General features: G+C 48.5%; 1 long non-coding RNA gene across 1 annotated transcript; it reads right to left on the bottom strand.

The window, feature by feature from the left end:
• Positions 1 to 209: 209 nt before the first annotated feature.
• LOC309684614 lies at positions 210 to 2345 on the bottom strand. Its single transcript, XR_014270317.1, has 3 exons — positions 2230 to 2345; positions 315 to 447; positions 210 to 227 (listed from the first exon to the last, which is right to left on the bottom strand). It is a non-coding gene; the product is annotated as an uncharacterized lncRNA (long non-coding RNA).
• Between the last annotated feature and the right edge of the window lie 23617 nt (positions 2346 to 25962).

The following is a 25962-nucleotide window of genomic DNA, read 5'->3' as shown; positions in this document are numbered from 1 at the left end:
ATCTCATTTTAAGCTTATCGCTCTTAAAAGCACTGAAATACCTACCAAAAGTACAGGCACTCGGATTAAAAAACTGCTCCGGTGGTGGATAAAAAGGAGGAACTTCCCGACGTAGACTGCGCTCATGTACCAGAATATCCAAAAGGAGCTCGGGAGAAGTCATGCTTGTCACAGTCTCCAGTGACCACAAAGCAAAATAGGGGCAATCATGAAGGAACTCTTCTGGCCTTAAAGAAAACAAGGGCGTCAGCTAAACGCCGACATTCAAATGAATTATTTGCAGGGATATTGAAAGCAACTTAATAAAAATCTACCTTAGCGAGTCTGGCATTTGAGCATGATACCAGCTGTTAATGTCAAATACGCCCAAATAAGTAGATGGTTTGCCTTGACCGTATGTTTGCACTTGCCAACTGAAGACTGCTACACTGATGTCAGGATATATTGCTGTAAAAGAGAAGACATTGTTTTATTTGCAGAAAATAGGGTAGATCCGATATTTTTAAAACACCACTTTTCGATCGTATATGCTTGTCTCACACAGCTGGCATTATTCACTTCCAGCTTTGACTCAATGACGAGTTTTAAGAATAGCTCCTTTCCATGCATATTCCAAACGAAAGACCACAATTATCACACCAAATAAACAAAGAAACCCTGACAAACCAGAAATTGGAATAGAGATTTTAACATAAACTATTCACAACATTCACACCTCCACACTTACACACACAACACCAGTTCTCTTAATCCAAAGGCATTTCAGATGAAGACCCTTAAGATCAAAGCCCCTTAAGATCGTTGAGTCCAACCATTAACCTAACAGCGACAGGTCTCTTACGTACCTCCAGGGATGGTGACTCAACCATTTCCCCGGGCAGCCTGTTCCAACGCTTTACAACCTTTCCCGTGAAGAATTTGTTTCTAATACTCATTCTAAACCAGACCTGGCACAACTTGAGCTCATTTCCTCTCATCCTGTTACTTGGGACAAGAGACTGACCCCCACCTCACTACAGCCTCCTTTCAGGTAGCTGAAGAGAGCAAGAAGCTCTCCCCTCAGCCTTCTTTTCTGCAGGCTAAACAACCCCGGTTCCCTCAGCCGCTCATCGCAAGACTTGTGCTCTCCACCTCTCACCAGCTTCATTGCCCTTCTTTGGACATGCTCCAGCACCTCAAGGTCTTTCTTCCAGGGAGGGGCCCAAAACTGAACACGGTCTTCAAGCTGTGGCCTCACCAGTGCCGAGTACAGCAGGACAATCCCTTCCCGACTCCTGCCGCTCACACTATTTCTAAGACATGCCAGGATGCTATTGCTCTTCTTGGCCACCTGGGCACACTGTCGGCTCCTATTCAGCTGCCTGTCGACCAGCACCCCCAGGTCCTTTTCCACCAGGCAGCTTTCCAGCCACTCTTAGAATCATAGAGGAGCGACACCCGGGCACTTGACCCGACCTGGCCAACAAGTCGATTTCATACAACGAACATCACATTCGATATCAATTAGAAACTTTGCTGTGAAGTGCTCTCTCTCCCCTCGATGGCTGTGATCCTGAGAACTTCTTCCCCAAGCTTGTACTGTTGCATGGGGTTGTTATGACACAAGCGTAGGATCTGGCACTTGGCCTTTGTTGGACCTCAGACCGTTGGCCTCAGTCCAGCCAGCCAGCCTGTCCACATCCCTCTGTGGAGCCTTCCTACCCTCAAGCGGATCAAGGCTCCCACTCAGCTTGGTGTCCTCTGAAAAATTCTTGAGGGTGCACTCCATTCCTCTGTCCAGATCATTAATAAAGGTAGGTATTAAAGACATCAGGCCCCAGTACTGAGCCCTGGGGAACACCACCTGTGAGGGACTACCATCTGGAAGTAGACACGCAAACAGGTTTGAACAGGGCAAAAAGAGATTCAGATAACATTCCAAAGCAGTGGAGAGAATGATCTTATTGTTCCAAGGTGACAGCTGAAGGAATAAAATGCCTGACCAGCAGTATACAGATGACCCCACCATACATCGCTAGAGCATGTCAGCAAGCGTGAAAACTCACCTAGTTTTTACCTTAAAGAAGTCTCACATAACTTAAGCACACGGTTTGTCTTTTTCAATAATCCCAACAATCCAGTCTGTACAGATATTTAAGGCTTTCAGACCCTGTGGCCAGAACAGCATCCATTGCTTACATTCCAAACCCACGTATTTTAAAATAATCAAACACAGGCATCAGAACAAACCTTCAATAATGCTATCCTCTCTGTCAACAGGGCTGAGAAATTTTTCTACGGTCTGACAGCTGAGTAGTTTAATACTGCTGATCTGCCCTCTCAAGGGAAAGACTCCTCCCGTGAGATCTAAAGTGTACCTCTCGTCACAGTTTTTCAAACCCTGGGGAAACAACAGAAGAGACAAAGGGTCATTTTGAGATAAAAACATACATTATAGCTAAATATGAAAGACACTCTATATCTCATATAATAAGCATATTTTACCGTGTATATTTCCCATGAGCTTATTTGTGACAATAAATAGAAACTACAAATGACATGCAAGAGAATTCAGTGTCAAACCCCAACAGCTAAGTTTGGCGGTACAGACCAGGCACGTTTTCAAACTCTAGCATTTCCCTAACATCATTCAGATCTAAATGTGTTTTGCAGACTTCCTTGCAATGTCAAGGTTTCTTTATAAACCTAAATATATATCTACAAAGAGATATCTGAAATAACGCAGCACGCATGCACACAAAGCTCTTTCCTCCGTGTCTTGGTCACAGAACTGATGAAGTCAGAGAAGTCACGCCATCGCAGCAGCTAAAGCTCTGTCGAGAGGTATGATCTAGAGGCACATCGCCAGAGTGAACGCACATCCCTCGCTGGGAACTACGAGAACTTCTTACTGATGAACAATCTTCTTTCAAACCACGTATGCTCCTGCCACCTCCTCTTCTCATCTTGTCAGAGACTGATTAATGGGTGAATTGGGTGAAATGGGTGAATGGCCCTCAGGTCCTTCACCGAGCACAGCCAACAGCAAAAGGGGAAAACAGAGAGGACATGGGATGCACGTGGCCAAGGCATTTAGGATCACAAAGCACTACAGAGTAAGCAAACTGCTTTGAGATACACTGAAACCCCGGCAGGATTGTGTTCAACCCCTGATGCCACCAGTTGCTAAGTAAGCATTAACTAAAATGAACCGTCTTTCCAAACACAGCATTGCTTCGAACTGTCTGCTGTACGGTGCAAGACTGGGCGTACTGTGGACACCAAACAAAAAAACAACAAAAATCCACCACCACCAAACAAAAGCCAACCCAGAAACGGATCACACCACGTTCTACCCAAGTTTCCTAAAACTTTCCTAAATTAGCATGAAACAACACATTCCCATATGATCTCATAACATACATCTAATTCACCTGAGAAGAGGCAAGCTTTCTCTTCATAGTTCCAGGAAATGTTTCAAATAAATATCAAGGCTGTCTAAAACCAGTAATAATTACAAAAAATTATGGTTTTCATTCCTAAAAAAAATAACAGACGTGCAGAGGAGATGAGGAAAATGAAAACCATCTCTTTGAAAAACTGATGTGAAGCATAGGCAAAGAGCCTCATTTTTGGTACAGAATGAATGATCACTACACCCAATTTTAATAAAAGATGTTGTCCTGAACGAGACATCCACCACTCCAAAAGACAGTTTCATCAGGTAAAGTACTAAAACTCCAGAAACCTGTCAGAGACTAATTTTAAGAGCTAGAAATTTAGACTTTCGTTCATATATGAAGAGCCGGTCCTCCACAAAGAGGGCGCAGAGGGAAAGGGCAAAATAATACCAAAACAATTCCTGCCTAAGACAACTTCTGAAGCAAAGCAGTCTATTTGAAACTTCCCACACTGGGGCAAGCAAATCCCACTTAAGGAACTCCATTGTATGGAAGTGATGAAGGAGGGACTTTATCGACCAGTAAAACAGGAAGAGAGTTTTCAAATGAGATGCACTGGTCACACTCCGATATGGAAGTAGACGCTTTTCTGCCAGTGAGGATGGAAAGAAACTTGTCTCAGACAGCCGTGTAGGCAGACAGTCATGTGGTACCGACCAAGCTGTGATTCCAAGGAAGTGTTCTGGGACTAAAAGTGCCCACGGTAGAGTACAGATCCTGGCCTAATGCACCTTTTGGGGTTTGTCCTGTTGAGAATATGCAAGACAAAGGATCAAAATAGGAGGAAAGGCTTGCTCTGAATTAAGATTACTTTCCCCTCAAAAAGGTTTTGGAAGACTTCCGAGCATACTACTGAATAGAATTCTACATTACACAGATGCGCCCTATATCTGTTACATACCAGAGATATAATGATACCTCACCTGCATTTTAAACGCACCACCTTTGGAGCCAGCTTGTACATTTCTGTATTCTCTTCTGAACGAGTCATCCCACTGTTTACTGTATTTACATATTTTGCTGGCTCTGAGAGTGGATTCAATAGGTAACCCAGCCAAAGAGAAGAACAAGTTATCTTTACAGCTACAAGCTTTCAGGATCATCAACACGTAAGAGACGCTGTAGGTACATTTCATGTGAAGTACAGCTGACAGAGCTCAAAAGGAAACCAAGAAACTAAACCCAAAGATCAGCAAAGAAGAAACAGGTATAGATGACCGTCTTTGGAGAAAGGGAGACAGAGGGAAGCTTATTCAAGTCTGCAGGTTGGTTAAACAAAGCTATTCGAGGCCCTGTCTTTTCTTCCTACATGCCCTCAATTTGCTGTTTAAGAATAATTTTATTTGTAAAAGCTGCTTCCTCTTCAGGAATTGAATTGATAGGGGCTCTTTGCAGACGAATCTAGTTGCAACACACGACACTGCAGCACAAAACTGTACGCCTTGTTTTCAAAAAGCATGCACAAAGGCCAGGCCCAAGAAGACTCAGCAAAAGACTACTTTTTTTCCAGTCAGCTCTGAATTTTGATGGTCAATATTAGCCCTGCGAACTCAGCTGATGCTCACCCACAGAAAATAACTCTTCTTTTCACACGCGTGCACATCTTACCTCATACATGACTTGTCCTGATGCCAAGCACTTTCTGTCACCAAATGTTAACTGCAACAGATGTAAACTCAGCGCATCACCTTCGCTGAAAAGGGTATCAATGAGGAAATTAGATTACAAAGATGCTTTATAATCCTCATAATCATTTCATTAGTTCTAGACCGACGTTTTCTTAATAGCACGCTCTTGCTGACAAGAAAAACACCGCTTCCCAAAACACGGTAACTGGCCACATTTAGCCACTAAAATACATAAGAGGACATTTTGGCACTAAAAGCTCCAAGGGCAAATGCTAACCATACATTTTGAAAGCTTTAATACGTTGCATGGACTAAAACTTGTTGGATAGACTTCTTCACAGCCAAGAGGTCTCGATCACAACTGCTTTAAAGTCAAACTTAAAAAGACTGTTGCTCTCGGAACGGCTGAGATGATGCTGAAAGAGAGAGAGATCTTTCTCCCCTTCCCTTACCACCAAAGTTCCGGTCCCTCTCCTGCACCCACTGCACCCTCCCGCATTCGGATGTGATGCAGTCATCCAGCAGGAAACCGTTGACTTCTCTGCTGAATCCTTCCCTCCAGGTGAGCTGAACTGGCTCACGAAGGCTCACTGGCTCACGACTGCCGAAGCTGGCACAAGGCAATCGCCAATACTGTCACCGCCCTCCTTTAGGGGCAGCGGGCTGTTGTATCGGCACCTTTAGTCTTCTAGATCTGCAGCCTCAGCTGCTTTTAACGGTATTTTAATACCATGCTGGGAGCATCAAACAAACCGTGAAGCAGTCAGCAAGAAACAAAAGGAAATCATTTAAGAATGCAAGCGCAAAAATGCAGCCACAGTTGCTTTGCCTTCTTTCCGAAGGCGGGAACTACCGGGTCCCTCTTCACATCTCTTAAAGCCTGTAAAAATGGCATTGTCAGCTTAAAACCTTCCCTACCTGACCGAATCTCCTGCATAGCTCAAGAAACAAAACAAATATACCTGTATCGACTGTATGCCGACAAACATATTAAAAAAAAAATAAAATTCAGTGGCTCACTGAAGTGACACTGAAGTGTTTATTCACCTTTCCTGTGTAGACTGAACAGCCCACAAGTAGCAACAATTGAGAGGATCATTCTCAGGCTCTTGAAAAGTGACAGCATAGACAGGAATCCTTCCTCCTTCAAGCTGAGAGTGGTGCCTACAACGTTAAAAGAAAAAAAAAAAAAAGAAAAAGAAAAAAAGAAAAAGAAAAAAGAAAAGGTGAGCCTACCGGCCCTAACTGTTTGTAGAAGGGTAGCAGCTTCTTCCATGAAAAGAAGACCTTACGAGCTTATCCTCAAAGTACAGAAGGTCATACTTCCATCTCAAACAAGTGAGTCAAGGAAGAGACAACTGTATATGCAACAGTCAAGAGGTGAGGAAACTCCTGTCCAGCAAACGCAATAACCTGGGCTTATGTCCTCCTCTGCCTCAGGAGGAGGAACATCATAAAGGATTACTTCAGCAGCCAGGCAAAAGATTGCTCCTACTGTTGTAGCCTACTTCAATATTGAACTTCAGATGCAGCATATCTTCTGAACAAATTTAAAACAGTGCCAAACACAAGTAGCTTCTCATTTCTTGGACTACACAAAGCATTTTTCTTCCAGACTTGTGAATCTTATTGGTACCTTCACAGTCCATTCTTGCCACCTAATTATTCCTCCACTGGCTATGCATCCAACAGCTTCTGGTGAGTCGCTGCAGACGTGCTGAAGTGAATCCCTGTCTGAAGCTGGCCAAATATTTCAAGTGAGATTGCTCTTTGGCAGATCTTAAATCACCTCTTAATTTTTCTTACTTATAAATTTACACCTCCCTTATTCTCACCGCCAAGTGTTGCAAGCAAACTTTCATTCACATGCATCGTTGCCTCGGAATGGGTCAATCTCTGATTTCAGCCAAAGCTGACGTGGAGGAAAGAATATATTTTCAGACACAGATCAGCTACTGATTTTTCGTCTCTCACTTGTTTCCTCCTGCACATTTTAACGACTAGCATCACCAAAATCACACCACTAACATACTTCAGCCTTTCAAAGTATGCCCTAGGTGCAGTTACTGGATCTGAAAAAGAGTTCCTCAAATCAGTTTCATCAAAATACGCACACAGGGAAACAACGGTTTCACTGAATACTACTGGTAGAACAGACTGTCTGATAAAAACCGGCTCTATCGCATCCCAGCTGCTTGACGTGGAAAGCATGCTTCTTTGGGTTACAATTCCTCAATCCACAGGCACAATAAGGAAAACAATCCCAGTGCACGCAGGAGAAGGCCATCCACTTAATGCAGGTGTGACTTAAAAGGTATTGCAGAAGAGGATTTCTACACATTCCAAGATTGTACTCATACTGGGTTCAGTCCCTGAAAAAGTCCTCTTTAAATTCACATACTTCCTTAGGCAAAAAATGGAGACCGCTGCCCCTCCAGGCGTGGCCAAGGGTAAAGGCCTACTTACTCCCTCTTCAAAGTCTTCATGTTCCACAGTGACAGGTAGCCGTCTGAAAAACCCACAGCGAGCTGATTGCTTCTGCTTATGTAGCACAGCGTTGACACTGCTGTTCCGGAAGGATTTTCTAAATAAAAACAGAGACGTCTCCCTTCTCTGGTCACAGCTTCTCTCCTCTGTGGGACTTGAGCAGGACTTCTAGTGACAACTTCCAGATCTACACACACAAAACAAGGAATGCGTGATGCCATTTAGCGTGCATTTTATACGCTGACGTCACAAAACCCATAATCTAAGTAGACCGTCCCAGGCAAAATACCAATTTATGCAGCACTTTTTTTGCCATTTCCATTTTGTACGTCTTCAAAGAACATAAGAACTCTCTGATCGGACACGCATTCTCACTCGTAGGCAAAAATCAAGTAGAAGCGTAACCTTCATAGACAAATTCCTCTTGGACTCCATACATCAGGAGTTTGGGCCTCACAGTGAAGCTATTTGAAGTGACACCAACTCCTGAAGCCACTGTTGTAATAGTTGAAACAGTGGATGCAATCTGAATACACCAATCAGAGATTTCATTCATCCAAATGCAGGGGTTTTGACAAGTTGGATTTTTTTTAGAAAACAAGCCTAGAATTTGCCCCAGGTCACTTAAGACGAGCCAAAGAACGTTCCCAAGAAATAGGGCACCTCCGACACAACTTCCTACCAGGCAGCTGCACCGACTCAGATGGTAAAACTCCCGCACCTCACTGGCAAGAACCATAGTGACACAGCGATCTCGGTGGGAGGGGGCATTTATAACACTAGGAGGAGTAATCAGCCACTCCTAGCTTTAATCAGTTCAGGACTATACAATGTCAGACCGCCACCTGCAGTCAGTACTCACAAATGTCTGCACACTAGTATCTTCAAAGCGGGATGCATACTGCTTCTTTAAAAGACACACATTTTCTTACACCTCAATTCATGTTTAAAAACTGAAGCTTACCCAATGCTTCGATATCGTTCTCACTGCAAGACAAATCATCCAAACAAAGGTCAACCAGAAGTAGATGACCAACATCTGTAGCCACTGCTGCCACTCCAAAGAGCCATTGCAGGCTCTGATGAAGGTGCTGAGTGCTCACACTGGCTCCTCCGTGACTCGTTATGGGCTCTATAGCAGTTACCTGCAGGAAAACTACAAGTTAATATTTCAGCTGTTTGACAACCCAAGTCGAAATCATTCAAAAGGGAAGCCAGAACTGGCACATCACAAACAAGAAAGTAAATACAGGAGCATAAGACTTAAAAACAAAGCATGGTTTCCGATTCTATCAAGGAAAAAGAAAAAGAAAACAGCCCTGTACAAAAATCTCTTATTGCCTTCCCTTTACTGTATTTCCTACAGCTATTTCACGGAATTAACTTCAGCTGAAAAGGTGCAGTCTATTATTACAGCTTACCAACTTCCATTTCCTACTTAGAAATAATGAACTATGGAAGGAAGAAGCGCGCGCTGCTCTCTAACATGCCAAGCAGTCGGCATGCACCTCTGTTACAAGGTGAGGACAGATTTTTCAGCACGTGTTGCAACACGTCCCAGGACAATACCCACTGCCAGAGCAGAGCACAAGCACAGGAAGACTCCTGCACTGAAGCTATACAACAGAAGGACACAGGCTATCGTTTAGCCCTCTCACAAAATGCAACCCAATGCAAACAGGAAGCTTTACATCAACAACAAACTGTTACAGGAAAATAAAGCAAGGGAGTGAACTTCACAAGGTAGTCCATTTTTTATCTTCTATTTTTACCCCCAGAGGTGGGGAAAAATAACCAAACCCCAAAGCCCCAAAGGTTTCTCCTCTCCCCTATCAAGCACTTGTTGCCACTACTCTGCCTGGCGACCTGCTCCACAATTTACCTTTCATCTTGCTCACGAATTCTAATCTTAGAAGCACCCGGAGCAATTTAGACCACTGTCATTTCCTGTTTCAGATTCCCTCTAAATCAAATCAAATTTCCAGTCTTCTCTCCTACTCGAAGGACTATCGCAAGCGCTTTGATTGTTCCAATTCTTGCTGCTCCAAGTCTTGAGGACTGTTATGAGGGAAGCAGAAATACGCTACACAGCTTGCTGCACAATTAGCCAAAGTTCAAGTGTCGCTTCCAACTTCTTTCTCTTCTAAGATTGTTTCCGTTGTTCAACTGGCGCCAAATGAATCTTCTCCATTTGTACATACGGTCTTCCAACAACGTTTCCCGATTTTAACACTGCCATTTACCACCTAGAAGCTCCTGAAACGGCCTAGTTTTCCACTGCGCTCTGCACAGGCTTTTCATATGCTCCTAGACTAATGCCGACTCATTCTGGGAATGAACTCAGAAAACTTTTCTCAGCTCACAGGATCCAAATGCTACCCCTCTGCCTCATACAAACCAGGAAAACTTGGGAAATTACCATTCCATACTTCTGAAACATACAACCATTATAAACCCATTTAACAGAACTAATGTTTTTAATTCAGAGTTGCTTTTACTAGAAACCAATTCCAATAAGACTCCTTTAACATTTTCAGTTTTCTGCTGCATTTCACATGTATATCATCCAGAGGGTAAAAAGAGCTGTTGCCGTGACCAAAAAAAAAAAGCCAAAATTCTTTCTAAGCTTATAAGTTCCGTTTTCTAAGTCATTCCTTTTCTCTCTGAGCAACTACACACCTACTCTTCCACTAAAAGACAGTCATACAGTCACTACACATACCCTGTATTAATACACTCATGGCTTGACACCTCGGTCCGGAATTACTTGAAGTTGCTGTTAACCTGGATAACTTTGTTGTCCACAGAAGTCAACAGTCCAACCAGCAACACCTGTGTCCCGCCTATGCTCACCTAACCTCAGAGCAAAAAGATAGGAAGCGAAATGAAAGCAACAGACCAGACAGGTTTGTAATCAAGAGCATTCAGGCCATAAGAGCAGAAACTCAGATAAGCTTTGGCTTTATTCCCAAATTCACAACCTTCATCACACAACAGCCAACTTGTCCCCCCAAGGCTTCGTCATATTTTCTCCTCAACCACTCTTTTTGTGGTATGGAAAGACTCCCTGATACAACTGAGACTTATAACTCTATTTGGTTTCAAAACACTTCTGTAGACACAGACTCAATACATGACATGTTCCTTCTTCCCCTTTCCTGTTCTTCTTCCCAGCTTGCTTAGATTTCAGAAATAAAACTTAATAAAGCTACGTCCTTTTTCACACACATAATTTACTTATTGATTATACGCCTATGCCAGCACACAACTTGTCTTTCCAGCTACAACTCTCAGATTTACCCAGACGGTAGGCAAACGCACCCAGTGGAGCACCAACCCAACTCCTCGCTTTAGAAAGTACCGCAATACAAGTGCTTGAGACGAGTAAGCACACTGTAGCATTACAAACAAGCAAAACAGAAACTGTGGTCTGCTCTAAAGTCACCTGCTTGCTAGGCTGAGATTCATGGGAAAGGGTCCAAGTCATTTACAGCACAACTATGGAAGACCGAGATCTTTGAAAGACAGAATTCCTGACAGAAATTTCATTCTGACAGAAAAAAGCATTTCAGAAATTTCTGTTACAGACCTGTTAAGGGGTAGTGATTTATTTTTTCACTCGTGCCAAAAAAAAGGTATTTTTCAATGCCCTTTTGTGGAAGTGGAGAATCAGGTAACTTTGTGCTCTATGATGAAACTAGAAAACTTGGTTTACTATCCCTAAACTCAAAAGATAACAGTACCATTGTGCCCAAGATTTTACCTCAAGGCTCTCTCAGCTGGATACTCTCAAGTGACAGTACGTTAATGCACTAGACAAGAAATACCCCCTACAAAGAGGCGCTCCAAAGCTTGTCCTGAGACAGGGTCATGCAGCACCTAATAACATAAAAGCTTCGCTTCTCCAATTAAAAAGTACGTACCATTCCAGGAAGAACAACCGATTTCACCACTCGTGATGTTCCAAGGTCATACAGACAGAGAACACTTCCCTCTGCTTCTTCCAACCCAACCAGTAGTCCAGTTCTCTTCTGCCAGGAAAACTCCTTCACCACACGAACAGTGGGAGGCTGTTTCTTTACTCCACTGAAACGGTGCGCAGAGAGCCGCTCTGCTGTCACAGAGTTCACTACCTCAAGCTGAGGACCACGCGCCAACCACGCTAGGCCATTCCTCCCTGGAAGAGAAAAGAAAGTTGGCTAAAGCAAATGTCCAAGAGAAGACTGAAAACAACTGAAAAATCACAGTCGCTGCCCCTTTCCTTCCCTAAAAGGACCTAACAGAGGAAGACCGACTTACCTCGTTCTGGTCACTTCCTTAAATCACCCACTGAAATCCTCAAGCCATACCTCTTAAAATTAACAGCCTTATTTATTCTTTTGCATTTCTACCTGTCATTCCTGCACTGAAGAATCTGGATTGTTTGGGATAAAGATTACAATATCTTGACCTAGAGTCTTTAGACCACATTCGGCTTGGTTTGGCTAGAAATCATCGAAATGCATATGGGAATGCAAATCTTCAGGCGGGCTTCCCACATAACAAATCTAAGCCAATTCATTCCTTGTTGATTAATTGTCCTTGACACAGGCCTACTTTGGGCAGGGATTTGGACCTCAACAAGACATTCTCTTAAAACGGGCACCGCATGAGTAAATGTAAACTTTTACACGTGCTGGTCACACGAAGAATTCAACGTGTTTTGTTTCACTGAACTACTTCAAGCTCCAAGGAAGTGTTGCCTCAATTACAGCCTTTACAGTCAGGTACATAGATTCTACCTGCTCTTAACAGAATCCTAGACATCCAGACAGGCACCCAGCTCTGCTTTCAGATCACCTGCAAAGTCCACTACCTAATCTGCTTAGCCGCTTTCAGCGGCTCTCCCGGGGTACTCATCTGCATCCTAGTAGATACTTTGGAAATATGGCTGCAGCGCTTAACAGCGTTATCCTCTTCCTTCTGTTTTTATTCAGACTAGAAAAGAAAAAGCAGGGGGGGTGCCTCTGTAACAGCCTAGAAGAACTATTTCTGCACGCGATGTTACGATGGTCATAGAGCTTGAGCCACTGAAAAGAAATACCGCCCAAAACACCACTATTCCCTTTTTGAAAATTGTTTCTTATGTAATTAAAAATTGAGGAGGGCTCACTGACTCAGCATGTTTAAGTAAACTATTTGAATTGCACAAGATCGGTGCAGGTTGTTATAACTTCAAAGTTTAACTATACCAATGTTCTAATATTAGCATACGTTGAAGCATCCTTTTTGGTCTCGCTAAGCCTGATGCACCTTAACAGCACCGACCTGGCACAGTTGATACTATGACCCGATGCTTCCGGTAACCTCCAGGCAATAACAACTTTATACCAAGTCCAAATTTAAAGGAAAATGCTCACCTCTAGAAAACTTCCCGCACAGCACAGAATTGCGGCTCCTCTCCTCTTCCCCAACTGCCTCAAGAGTCACCTCTGGAAACTGCAGCAGACTGCTCGTAACGTGAGCCCTCAGGTCTGGCATTCTTCACTGTAAATAAAAAAAAACATTGACCAAACAGACTCATGTCAGCCATAAATATTCTTGAGATTGACACTAGTTTCATCAGACGCAGGGAAAAATCTCCTAGGCATCACCTGTATCTCTTTTCCTTAAAAAAGGGGCACTCAGGACAGTTTTTCCTCCCATAGCAGAGGCAAAGGAGAATCCTTTGCTTTTCTGATGCCCGTGAGATCCCCAACAAAAAGTGACAGAGAGGTATGGATGAGATAAATAACAGGAAAAAACCCAGTACACTGAGTTCAAGGCTGTTCACACAGGTGAGTAAGAGGAGGTCTGAGAAAAATCCTATTGGGAAAAGCTTCTCAGTAACAGGCACAAGTTTCCAAGCTGAAGAGAGGATTTCACAAACCATGTTGACTGCGCTGCCACCAAAAGAGAGGCCTTGCTGCCGCCTCCCATCTCTCCATCTGCCCCTTTCTTCTACTACTGTACTCCTGTGGGCTTACCTTGCGCTGCCTTGAACACTTCTTAGAGCACTTTGGGAGCCAACTTACCTCCCTAAGCAGACAGGGAAATAAGCCAGAAAAGGAGACAGTGTTCCACCAGGTTAGAGAGTGCAACTGCCTTGCAGAGAGAACTCGCAAGTGTAAAAGGCGGCACAAGGAAGGGGGCAGGACAACGCGTTGGGAAGAAGGAGAGGGAATTCGTCCGTGTGCGTTTTGTGGCAGTAAGCCGGTATGCTAGCTCAGGCATGGGTGAACACCACACTCCGTTTGCAGGGAGAGCTAAAAACCCCTTTGCTTTTAGAAAGGACACCACCCAGGACACAGTCGGTCCACTTAGAACTCCCTCTTGCACGGAGAGGCCCCCCGTCTCACTGAGAAAGGCTGCAGCTGACAGGCGTCGCTCCTTCCTTCAGCCAGAGGTGGAAGCCAAAGTCATTTCAGGGAAGTGGTACTTGGTGATCAGAGAAGGGACGACATTGTGTGCCTCTACTCAGATCACATTTTCTAAGGAAACAGGACAAAGAGTGGGAAGAAGCCAAAGAAGAAGAAATGGAAAGAAAACTAAGTTCTTTTGGGAAAAACAGCATCCACTTTGTTGAACAACAGGTCAAGATCACAGAATCGCAGAATGGTCAGGGTTGGAAGGGACCTCTGGAGATCATCTAGTCCAACGCCCCCCTGCCCGAGCAGGGTCACCTACAGCAGGTTGCACAGGATGGCATCCAGGCGGGTTTTGAATGTCTGCGGAGTGGGAGACTCCACCACCGCTCCGGGCAGCCTCTTCAAGTGCTCTGCCAGCCTCAAAGTAAAGAAGTTCCTCCTCATGTTAAGATGGAGCTTCCTATGTTCAAGTTTTTCCCCATTACCTCTTGTCCTATCGCTGGGCACCACTGTAAAAAGACTGTTCCCATGCCCCTGGCACCCTCCCTCTAAGTATTTATAAGTATTAATAAGATCCCACCTCAGTCATCTTCTCTCTAGACTAAAAAGACCCAGGTTCCTCAGCCTTTCCTCATGAGAGAGATGCTCCAATCCCCTAATCATCTTAGTAACCTTTTGCTGGACCCTCTCCAGCAGTTCCCTGACCTTCCTGATCTGGGGAGACCAGAACTGGACGCAATACTCCAGATGCGGCCGCACCAGGGCAGAGTAGAGGGGAAGGATGACCTCCCTCCACCTGCTGGCCACACTCTTCTTGATGCACCCCAGGATGCCACTGGCCTTCTTGGCCACCGGGGCACATTGCTGGCTCATGGTCATCCTGTTGTCCACCAGGACTCCCAGGTCCCTTTCCACAGAGCTGCTCTCCAGCAGGTCAGCCCCCAACCTGTACTGATGCACGGCGTTATTCCTCCCCAGATGCAGTACCTTACACTTGCCCTTGTTGAATTTCATAAGGTTCCTCTCCGCCCAACTCTCCAGCCTGGCCAGGGCACGCTGTATGGTGGCACAGCCTTCCGGCGTGTCAGCCACTCCTCCCAGTTTTGTGACATCAGCAAACTTGCTGAGGGTACACTCCATCCCTTCATCCAGGTCATTGATGACTATATTGAACAGGACTGCATCCTGTACTGACCCCTGAGGGACACCACTTCTTACTCACCTCCAACTAAGCTCTGCAACAATAACCGCAACCCTCTGAGCTCTATCTGTCAGCCACAAGTCAATCATTATTAATTGAATTATTATTCATAGTATTAAAATATTATTAGACTTATTAGCAGACTAATAACAGATAATCATGCATTTTTATAATTATATTATATTATGTTATTCATATAAAAATATCTTTCGATTTATAATTATAATAAATTGTATTATTAATAATATTAATGTATTCTTATTAAGGACTGGTTCAGTGACGTTTTCCCCAGAACAACAGCAAGCAACTCACAAGGACTGGAGGAGCAGTAGATGGAAAGGTCACTTTCTGCGCCTTAGTAGTCAGCTTCAGTGAATTTGTATTTTGCCGTATTTTACTCCTGCGGAAAGAGGATTTAGTGAGTGAGTCAGCAGGTGATTAGTGAGTACCACTGGCTTGGGTCTTTCCCACGTAGGCAGAAAGCCTCCCCCTGATGTTTTAGGCAAAACCGCTCCATTTAACCCAAGCCCTAAGTTTTACTCTAGAAAGCCACAAGCGTAACAGAGATGGTCTCATTTCACTCAAGTGCAGCCTACAGACTGTCTTGCCGAGTTTGTGCAGATGCTCTGCAAGCACAAATCTACAGCAGAGGTGAGAAGACGACAGAATTTCAGCTCTCTGTCCCAACAGCCCCCAACAGCTAAGGTCCTGTACCTGATGCAGACCATAGCTTTGATTTCCCTTTAAAAAACAAGCAAACAAACAGAAAAAACACCACCAGAAACAACAAAGCAAACACCACAGATCAGAATTTGACACTGGAGCCACGTGACCCCGCTGCGCCCTACGCTTATCCCCTAACATGACTGTGCTTTCATTCCAGAGTGGCAATCCCCGTCCAACGTGGCTAAGCTCGCAAAAGTTCCTCAAGTCACTTCTGACACTACGCTCTTTTTCACCTCGCTTGGTGCACCTGGACAGACAGACGTAGGTGCCGAGCGTCTCGGTACAGAAGACACACGCAGCCTTCCCGACAGAGGGAGGCAGTCGTGAACAAGACGCTTTCCAGCGTACCGCACCGCTTGTCCCTCCCAGCACCAATTTCAGAATCACAGAATGGCAATGAAGAGGAAGGCCTTCCCCAATCACCGGAGGTCGTCTGGGCCAGCCCCGCTGCTCCAGCAGGGCCACCTGCGGTGGGCTGCCCAGGGCCGTGTCCAGGCGGCAGTTGAATACCTCATTGTGAAACATACTTTTACAAAGAGCAACCTGACAAGCTGAACCGCAAAAACACTGGCAACACATGCAACAGGCCCAGCTTTATGGTGACTCTCTCCTGTCAATTTAAGGGTTCTCTCCAGCACGCCACTAAAGCAATACCGCACCAGCAAAGGCTTGTCGCCATTAGTTCTCTAAAACTGGAGCCAACAGCTTACTCGGTACAAGACGGGAGATTAATAGAAGCCCGATTACGTTCGTCTTACTCTCTGAAAAAAGCAAACTCCAGGCAAATCAATGTTGGAAAAGCAGTTGGTGCAGCAGGTGCACATCAGCCTCAGGAGACCAGAGGTTAATGCATCTGTTTGCCCGTTACCGGGAAACACGCCTGAGCCATGGCAACCTACTGGTGCTCCCGCTCCTTCCAGGCTTCCTCCAGGCCGGACTGCCACATCACCTGCGTGCTCTGCATCACTCGTTCTCTGAACCACTCGTTCTCAGCCAGCAGGAACATTTGTCCCCCCTGCCTACAACATCCTTACTTACACTTCTTTTGGGCTTTTGCCTTGAGCAAACCACCAACGCTTGATAAGGGAACTGACTTTGGCAACCCAATGTGCCAGTGCTGCAAATGAGGACGGGGACCATTTCTCAAAGGCAGAGCTGTCTTCTTTTCCTTTGACCTTTTTAAAAGGTCTGGGGAGAAAAAAACAAAAACAAAAAAAACTTTGGAAAAAAGTCCCAAGTCACAGATATTAAGTACCACTCCCGTATTGACAGGCAGAAACGCAGCAGTGCTGCTAAGCGGCCTTAACACAGCAGAGCACGAGCTGGCCGGCAGGCAGTGAGGGGAGAGCATGCACTGTCGTGGAGTGCCCGCTCAGGACAAGGCTTCTGGTGGTCTTGGTTCTCATGAGCCTCATCTCAGGGTCAGATGGAGTCCTAATCCAGACACAAGGGGTGTGCTCCCACACGCGTGTCGGGGCTGAGCAGAGGTAGCGCAGGTCTCCTCTCTCCCACCCAACTCTTTTGGAAGACTTGAAACTGGCATACCAGGGTGCACATTCTTCTTCTTCTTCTGCTTCTGCTTCTGCTTCTGCTTCTGCTTCTGCTTCTGCTGCTGCTGCTGCTGTTCTTTTTCCTGTTCAGAAATATCCCGTGTAGCTCTGGAACTTCACAAGTGGAAACGTCTCACGGCCACTTTGCTCCGCGGGTGGAAGCATCTGCTGCCCTCTCTTGTACCGCTACCAGCGGTCACCGCCTGGTTTGCTTTGGACCCTGCCAGCCCGGGAAAATCCCCTCCTCTCCAGCTAAGCCTGACTTGCAGCAATGCAGCCACAGCTGCTGTGCCCCTGGTACGCGGCGCAATGTGGGATGGGGTACTTCCAAACCAGACCTCATCCACCCCAAGCGTGGGTACGCCAGGCAGGCGGACAAATCCCCTGCAGAGACAACTCCAGCTGCCCCTGCACAGAGCTGGCTCCGGCGTGGGGAGTTTCTTGGTCTGCGTCCCTCGGCACGTGAAAGCAATTCAGCCCTTTGCAAGACTGAATCGATGCTGGAAAAAATAAATTTTCTGTGCCTGCTATCTCCTAGTAGGCGGGCTGCTGCAGCTACAAGGTGACTGAGACGTGATCCGCTTTGGCATAACAGCAGTGTAAGCGCCTGAGCTCTTTTTGGGGCAGCTGGAATAAGAAGGACTAAGTCGTGCTGGAGTCCCAGCAAAAGCCTGACTGAAAGGACCACAAAGAGAGCGGCGTTCAGTCCTGAGCCCCAGAAAGGGCAGGAGGAGAGCAAAGGGGAGGAGAGGGGGGAACCTTCTCCTCCAGAAGGACCCAACAGACTGGGAAGCGAGCTGCTCCTGGGCAGGCAGGAATAGCTCTGTGTGGCACTGTCGCTGGGATCTGGCGCTGGGAAGCAGAGGTGACAAACACCTGGCAGCAGGGATCATCTGTAGGTTCTACGTTTCAACTCCATGCTGCATCACTGGGAGGGAAAAGGAAGGAAAGAAGCGGAATTAAGTCACACGTAGGAGAGAGACCCAGAATTCTCAGGAAAAACAGTCACCTCTGTCCCACAACTCAGTTGTGAAAATATATGCCCTCCGCTAATACGAACACAGAATAAGCTCTTAATCTGCTGCCTTTGCTTATTGACAGATTCGCTCTTTCTTCATCCAGAGCTGTCAATCACTTTGAAGGGGTATCTTTTGTCCTTTTGCCCAGCACCTGACTGCAATTTGCAGCAGGAACAGAACAGGAAAAATTATGAAAGCGTACCTTTCAGCATAGCGTAAGGCTGACAACGTTCCTTTGTAGGAGAGGTCTGCCGGACTCACGGCCGCAATCTGGAAGCGTATGAAAAGTATCAACTGACATTAGACTTTGAAGGAGATTTTTTTTTAAAGCAGTGTTAAACACTACCAAAAATCAGATAGGGATTAAGTCCATAAACATAAAAGGAGAATCCTAGTGTCTTAGCAACCTGGCTATAAATTAACTCCTTTAGCATTTGAAGAAACTCAGGTAAGCTGTTTCAAGGCTGTCAGCATTTAGTCAATGATTTCACAGATGCACTTTTTCTATTTGTATTCTTCCATCTCTCTACTGATAGTCCTTTCTTTAAGAAAAAATACCTCTTCAGAGATGCTGGAGTACACAGTTAGTTCCCTGAGACAAAGGCGATCCTTTGGCAGTTTCATCTTATTTAGGAATGAAACATCTTGTGCACAGCCCAAAAGATAATCTCAGATTTCAGGAAAAAAATATAGTTGCTTCATAATATTGCTTCATTTTATGGAAAGAGCATGGCTTTTCTAAATAAAGGGGGGCTGCTTATGAGTGTTATATCGAAATAGAGAGAAATGTAGGTAAGGTTTTACAAATATGCAGAAAACTCTTGCAGAAGAAATGGGGTTTGAATGGCTAATGTAGAAAGAGAGAGAGAGAGATTTTTGTTCTGAAAACAGAAGTGCTCTCCATTTGAGTAATGCGTTTCCTAGTGGCAAGAAACTTGTGACCAGCAGAAGGGTTCTCACCTTTATGTTGCATAGAAAGCAATCTTTTATCTTTTTATCTACACGCACTTTCACCACTGTTAGAGCCATGCGATCAGAATTAGAATCAGTTTACCATGATGGTCCGGCTGTTTCCCCCCAGAGCGGACTGCAGGAGTTTCGTCAGGACCGAGTCCTTGTATGGGATATGCAGCACTTCTTTCCTGGAGCAACCTCAGCCAGAGCACTAAGGGAAAGAAAGTCAAAATATGGGAACAGTAAAGCATAACCATCAAAAGCAAATTAACGGGGGAGAAACTACCAGATTCTAAACTTCAGTACATTCCTGCTTATTTCATGCTTATGTTCATTCTTCAGTATATGAGTGCTTATGTACATCTCAGGCTTTATTCACTTAAGTAACTTTATTAGCCACGCAGCAAGTTGGTCTCTGTCGCAATCCCCAGCACTTCCCGCTGGATTAGGCTTTGGGAAACAATTCCAGGGTCCTCAGCCACCAGTAAGGAACGAGCCGTTACTAACTGGCAAATCAGTAGAAACACCAGCCCCAGTCATGAGGAGAAAGTCTCATTTTTCAGTCATGGATTTTCACGGGTTTTGTTTTCAGGCCACCCAAACAGGGCGCGCTTTTATAGCCATCAGCAATTAAGTTCTCCGTCCCCTCCAGAAAAGCCTTTTCCTAAAGGCGCTCTCCTTCCAAGGGCAGACCCACAAAAAGAAGCCCTCTCTGCTTAATCCATTTCACAAAGAATTTCAAATTCAAAATAGAACTAAACAGGACGTCTTTTCCCCGCTTCAGGGAAAGCCAGTAATAGAGACCTTGGCAACATATTTAGCAAATCTATCATTGTAATGCCTTTGCATTGCCCATTTCCACCTGGAGAGCAGGCTGAAAGGACTCTTATTAAAAAGAAAAAACAACAACAAAAAAAAAAGGCAAAACATATTCCTGTCTAGGGGGTAATTTTATGAAAATAGGACAGAAGTGAAATTCCTGTGAAACAGAGGAGTTATGATTGTTACCGTCTTCTTCAGCCTTATCAATCTGAATGTCTTTTTATACGTACAAGGCAACAAGAAACATTCTCGAGGTGCAAAAAAACCCCACCTAGTCACCTCTTTACCCCAAAGATCTTTTCACCACATGGATTCCACCACCAATACACAGCTGCTAAATATCCCCGGCTGCTGCCGATCTGTAAGAAACCCTTCAAAATACAAGAGAACGCTGAGCCCGGCATGCTGACGGTGCTGCCAGGGCTGTGAGTCAGAGCTGGACGGAGTCACAGCCCCTGAGGTTGAAATCAGCCCCACACTCAGGCACAACCCGGGGTTTTAAGCCTCGCTACAAACCAGCCCACTGCTTTTGAAAAAAAAAAAAAAAAACAAACAGGGAGATTCACCTCGAAAGAAACCACGTTCTCGACGCCAAAGGGGCGCTGGTCCATGGCCGCCGCCGCCCTTAGGGCCAGTTCCATGGGGCTTCGCTTGACCTGGAGCAGAACTCGAGGGCGTGAGGACAAAGAGTACCCTACACAAAATCTAAAAAAAGGAAGTTAAATAAGATTTGCTGTTACTCACCCACCAAAGCCTACCCACTACAACTGGCCCTTTCACAACCAGGCCGGATCGCAGAAGAAAACTGAAATATCCCAATTCCCGGTTCAAACACAAGGTGTGGAGCTGCCCAGACCCCACGTGTGGGCTGGGCAGACGGGGGGCTCTTCTTCTCAAAACCCACAGGAAGAGAAAGGGCAGGAGTGTTCTCCCAGCCCTGGAAGAGGCTGTGGGGCTGCCCCAGATTTGGCGGAGTTTGGTAGCTCTTCCTGAGGGAAAACGCTGCTCTCGGCATGGACCTGGGGGCTCTCCCTGAGGGAATTGCTGCTCCCAGCCTTGCAGGAGGCTGTAGGGCAACTGCAGGAATGGATTTGGGGCTCTCTCTTGTTGTAAAATCACCAGATTTTGGTTATAGTAGAAGTAGAATGTGAGAGCACTGGGTGTTCTGAAACTCGTAGCCATAGAGCCCTCACTAGGTAATCGTTGTTTTCTATAAAGGAACAAGTAGAACCCAGATGAAACAATGAAGAACAGAAAAGAGAAATTTTGTTTCAGGCTAGTAATTCTAGAAACCTGTTATGCACCAGTGACGCTGCTTAGAAACCCCCTTACCCTTCCCATCTTGATTTAAATATCTAGACCCAAAATAATAGATATTAATAGAAATAACCATTGATTATTTGGATATGGGTATTGAGAGTAATGTATAGTCAAGGGACCGATCAATGAAAATCAAACCCGTAATAGGCATTTGGGAACTAGGTATGACCTAAACTAACTGTTGAACAACGTAGCTTTGAAGTACCTGTCAAGAAAGCGATGAGTTGTAGGCCTGGTTAGTAAACCGAGAAAATCTTCTGGAGGTTCCAAGATTAAAGGTGGGGTGGAACTCTGTGACCAAGCTGAGCACGCGCAAGGATCGGGTTCAACCAGCGGACACAGTGAGGAAGACCCTGGACGACCACCAGTGTACCTGAAGGCGCATGCATCATGGATATATTAATGAGTTCCCGGAAATTGTATAAATATGTTAATTGTTTCTCGGAAAAGTGATGAATATGTCTATTTGGACTGTATATAATTTTTGTAGTGGAGCAAGTCGGTACGCACACTGGGTGGAGTGAACCCGTGCGTCGGGTGCCGTAATAAAGAAGTGCCTGCTTTGTAACTTAAATTAAGGCTTAGAAAGTTTGGTTCTGCTGATTTACGGTAACGGGGGGGGGGGGGGGGGGGGCTTCGTGTGGGGAGGTTATGGGGGAGGGGGGCGATAGGCGACGCCTCCTTTTGGGGAGGTACATTGTACTCGGAGACGTGGCGCGCAGCCGCCGCACCGGGAGGGCTGTCCGGGGGCGGCGGGGCCGGGCCTCGGGGAATGGGGGCAGAAGAGACGGCCGGGCCGGTGCCCGGGGAGGGGGCAGCCCCCCCGGCCCGCCGCCGCCGGTAGCGGAGTTAAGCGATTTCAAGCGGAATTGCTGCATTGGCAGAAACCCCCCGCGACGTCTGAGCAGCGGGGGGCTCCCACACCCCCCGCACGGGGGCTTCGGCGCGGGGGCTCCCACACCCCCCGCACGGGCTCCGGAGGCAGGGCCCCGCCCGGCACTGACGCACAGGGGCTCAGCGCGCTGCCTGACCGCCACCCGCACCCCCGCACCGACCCGCCCGCGGCTACCGGGGGGTGGACGGCGGCGGCGGGGACACCCCGGCTCGGTACGGGCGAAAAATAACGCACCCTCCCCCGCGCCTCTTGTCCTTTTGTGGGCTGGTTTTGTCTAAGTTATTCATGCGAGTGGACTTTTGCCACACGGGATGGGAACTTTCGCTTCCCGGGATAGCTGATGCCCCCGGATAACCACTGCCCGCGAAGCGCTGCGAAACCCCGTGATCAAAAATGAGAACAAAGGCCGGGTTTTGCCTCTCGGAAGGATCTCTAAGCACCGCCTCCACGTTATTTTCAGTACCTTTCTGGTTGTTTTCTTCCCCCCCATCCCCGTGATGTCCGTCGGGGGGGCTGGCGGAGCTCCGCAGGCGGATGTCCGGCTCTTTTTGGGAAGGACTGGGATGGTTTCGGCCTCGCATTGCCCGACGCGGAGAGAAGCTGTGGGGCGGGGCTCGTTCTCCTCGGCGCGGCGCGGTCCCGCCCCCTCGCTCGCGTTTGCCGCGGCGACGCAGGGGGGCGTGGCCCGGGTTTTCGCCTCGGCACATGCGCGGGTGGGCGGACGTGAGGGGGAGCACTTCCGGTGTACGGCGTCGGGCGGGAGCTGCGACGGTCGGGAGCTGCGACGGTCGGTACCGGGGGAGACGGGGGGACCGGAGCCGAGGAGGGCGGGCGGGGTGGCGGCGGCGGCGCGGAGGTGTGCAGGGCCAGTTCGGGGGGTTTGTGGGGTGGCGGGACCGGGCTGGGGGGCTCGGGGGGCGGTCTGGGCCTCTTTGGGGGGGGCAGAGCCGAGTGGGGGGTCCCCGGGGGAAACAGGGCCGATTCAGGCCGCCCCCTCCCCCCCGCTGCCGCCCCCTCACCCCCCGCTCGCTCCCCGCAGGTGGCGGCAGCCCCGGCCGCAGCGCAGGGTGCCCGGGGCCGGCCTGGCGGGGCGCTTGGCTCCGCTCTGGGCTCCGCTCTCAGCCCCCCCCTTCCTCCGGCAGGTCAGCCCGGCCGTGCCCCCTTCGCCCGCCTCCAGCCCACGGCCGAGTCCCCCCAGGTACCCCCGAGATGGGTCGGGGGGTGTCAGCGCTGGGCCCCCTGAAGCGGGGGTGGGTGGTGGGCACGGGCATTGCTGGGAGCCCGTGGGCAGCCCTGGGACCCCCTTAAAGCCCACGGAGACCCGCGGGGCCCCCTTGTCTCCCCCGGAGCCGACGGGGAGCCGTAGCTGTGGAGTGAGCTTAAGGAGTCTGCCCTAAGGACTGCTGCTTTTTGGAGCGTTGGGGGAGGGGGAGGGTTGTCGGTGTGGGGAGTGGAGGTGTGTGGGAGGAGTCCCGTGTCTTGAGGGAGGTTGGGGGATGTTGAGCAGATTTGGGGGAGTGGGGGAGGGGTCCCGTCACTTGGAACCCCCTGGTTCTTCTAAACTGTGGGAGGCAGCGGGCGTAGGGGGAAGGCAGTAGAGTGGGTTGCTGTGTTTCAGTCCTTGGTTGAGAGTCAGCGACTCTGCTCCCTTGCTGCTCAGCAGACTATTAACTCCGTGGGGCTATTTTTCCAGGAAGGCTACGACTACAGAAACGGCCCCACTTCCTCGGAAGAGTTGTTAGCAGTGACGTCTCCTGGGAACGTACTGCCTGACGTTGGATAGACCTGGCACCACGCAGCAGCTCAGAGCCCCACAGCGTACGCTGCCGCTCTCAGTTGGCTCCATCAAATTTTCCGACCTGAGAATACCAAAGGTACGGAGTTGAAACGGGCCCTTCCTCACCCGCTGAGTCAGATGAACCTTTTTGTGCCCAAGTCGGCTGGGGACTGCTCCTGCCTTGCCGCCTTCAGGTGGAGCATGGCTGTGAGCAGGGGAGCTCAACACACAGTGCTTGCTGATTGCACCTGCTCCCTCGGGGGAGCACCCGCAGCGGTGGGATGGGAGGAGGGAGGACAGCACGAGGGCTAGAGACAAACATTTTATTTCTTTAACGTTTCACATAGGGGGTACCCCAGAGGGGTTCCCGGCCCCACACCCCACAGCCGCTCAGTATTCGGGGCACTGTTGGTCTTCTGGGCCTGGCGCTGTCACCACTTGCAGGGCTGGCAGAAGCAGACACGGCTAGTGGCATCTCCACCAGCCCTTCAGGTAGCCCCACAGCCAGGCACAGCCCTGCCGTGGGCATCTTCCTGCCCTGCACAGCCCTGGGTCTGCCTGGCCACACTCCCTGCCCGTGGTCTTGCAGGACTCCTCCCTCTTTGCCTTCAAGGCCTGGAAAGCGCGGGTGATCTCCAGCACCCGCTCCACCTTGTCCATGTCCATGGCTGGGGGCCTTCTGGGGGACAGTTGCTCATCCGTGGGCCTCTGTGTCCTGTCCATCCCCTGCTGGGGAACCCACTCTTTCTCGGTCCCTGCTGGCAGCTCCTGTGGAGGCTCCTGGCTGAGAACCAGCCCCGGTTTCCCCACTGCTCCAGCAGCAGCCGTGGGAGAGCGGGGTTGTCCTGAGTGTGTGAGCACCACTGGCTCTGTTGCTGCACTGGGCCAGGGCTCCACGAAGTGGTAGAGGGAGCTGTGGGAAGAGGAGCTGCTCCTCAACAGGCTGCTGCAGTCCTCCGAGTTGGCCAGCGAGCACAGGCTGCAGGGGCTCTTGCGGTGGCCCTCGGGGGGGCCCAGGAGCCCGGGGGGTGCCTGGACCAGAAGGAGCTGTCCCCACTGATAGGACCTATAGGCGGCAGAGGAGGGCAGGGGGGCTTGGGGAGGGCAGGGGGTAGAGAGAGGCATCACTGCTCAGATGGTATATGGTTGGCAGGGAGCCCAGTGGGTCCTGCGGGGCCCGGTGCTCCCTCCTCGCTGCCTCCTCGGTTGCCCTGCAGAGGAGGAGAGAGAAGAGAGCCCGCTGCACCCCGTCTCCTCCACTGGAGCCCGCGGGCAGCACCCCCTCCTCAGCAGGTGGGCAGGGCTGCCCAGTGCAGGCAGGGCAGAGCACGGGCTGAGGGTCTGGGGCAGGATCTGGGTGTCTCCCCCACACTCCCTGCTTCTCCTGCGTCGACTTGAGCTCCCATCCTTCATCTGCTAGTCAAGAAGCTGCTGAGGGAGGGGACGGAGTGAGCGGCCGGCAGCCCCCGGCACAGCCCCGGCTCAGGGCTGCCGTGGGGTGTGGGCTGTTTGCGTGGTGCTCGGTGCCAGGGCCACTCACCGCTCTGCTCCTCTGGGCGGGCTCTCGTGTCTGTCGTCCCTTGCTTTGGCTTCTTCCAGTCCCTCTGCAGGACCCCGGGAGCTGGGTGAGACGGGAGCAGCTCCCAGCCCTGCGCCACAGCCCCCCACCCCTCCCCACGCTGCGGCACAGTGCGGTGCAGCAGTCGCCTACCTGGAGCCGCTTGGTCCGTAGCACAGAAGAGACCGTGCTGAGCCCC

Source organism: Vanellus vanellus (assembly GCF_965231255.1).
Source record: "Vanellus vanellus genome assembly, contig: HAP1_SCAFFOLD_319, whole genome shotgun sequence".
NCBI lineage: Eukaryota > Metazoa > Chordata > Aves > Charadriiformes > Charadriidae > Vanellus > Vanellus vanellus.
The sequence above is the reverse complement of the archived record's forward strand: the minus strand, read 5'-3'. Positions and strand labels throughout refer to the sequence as shown.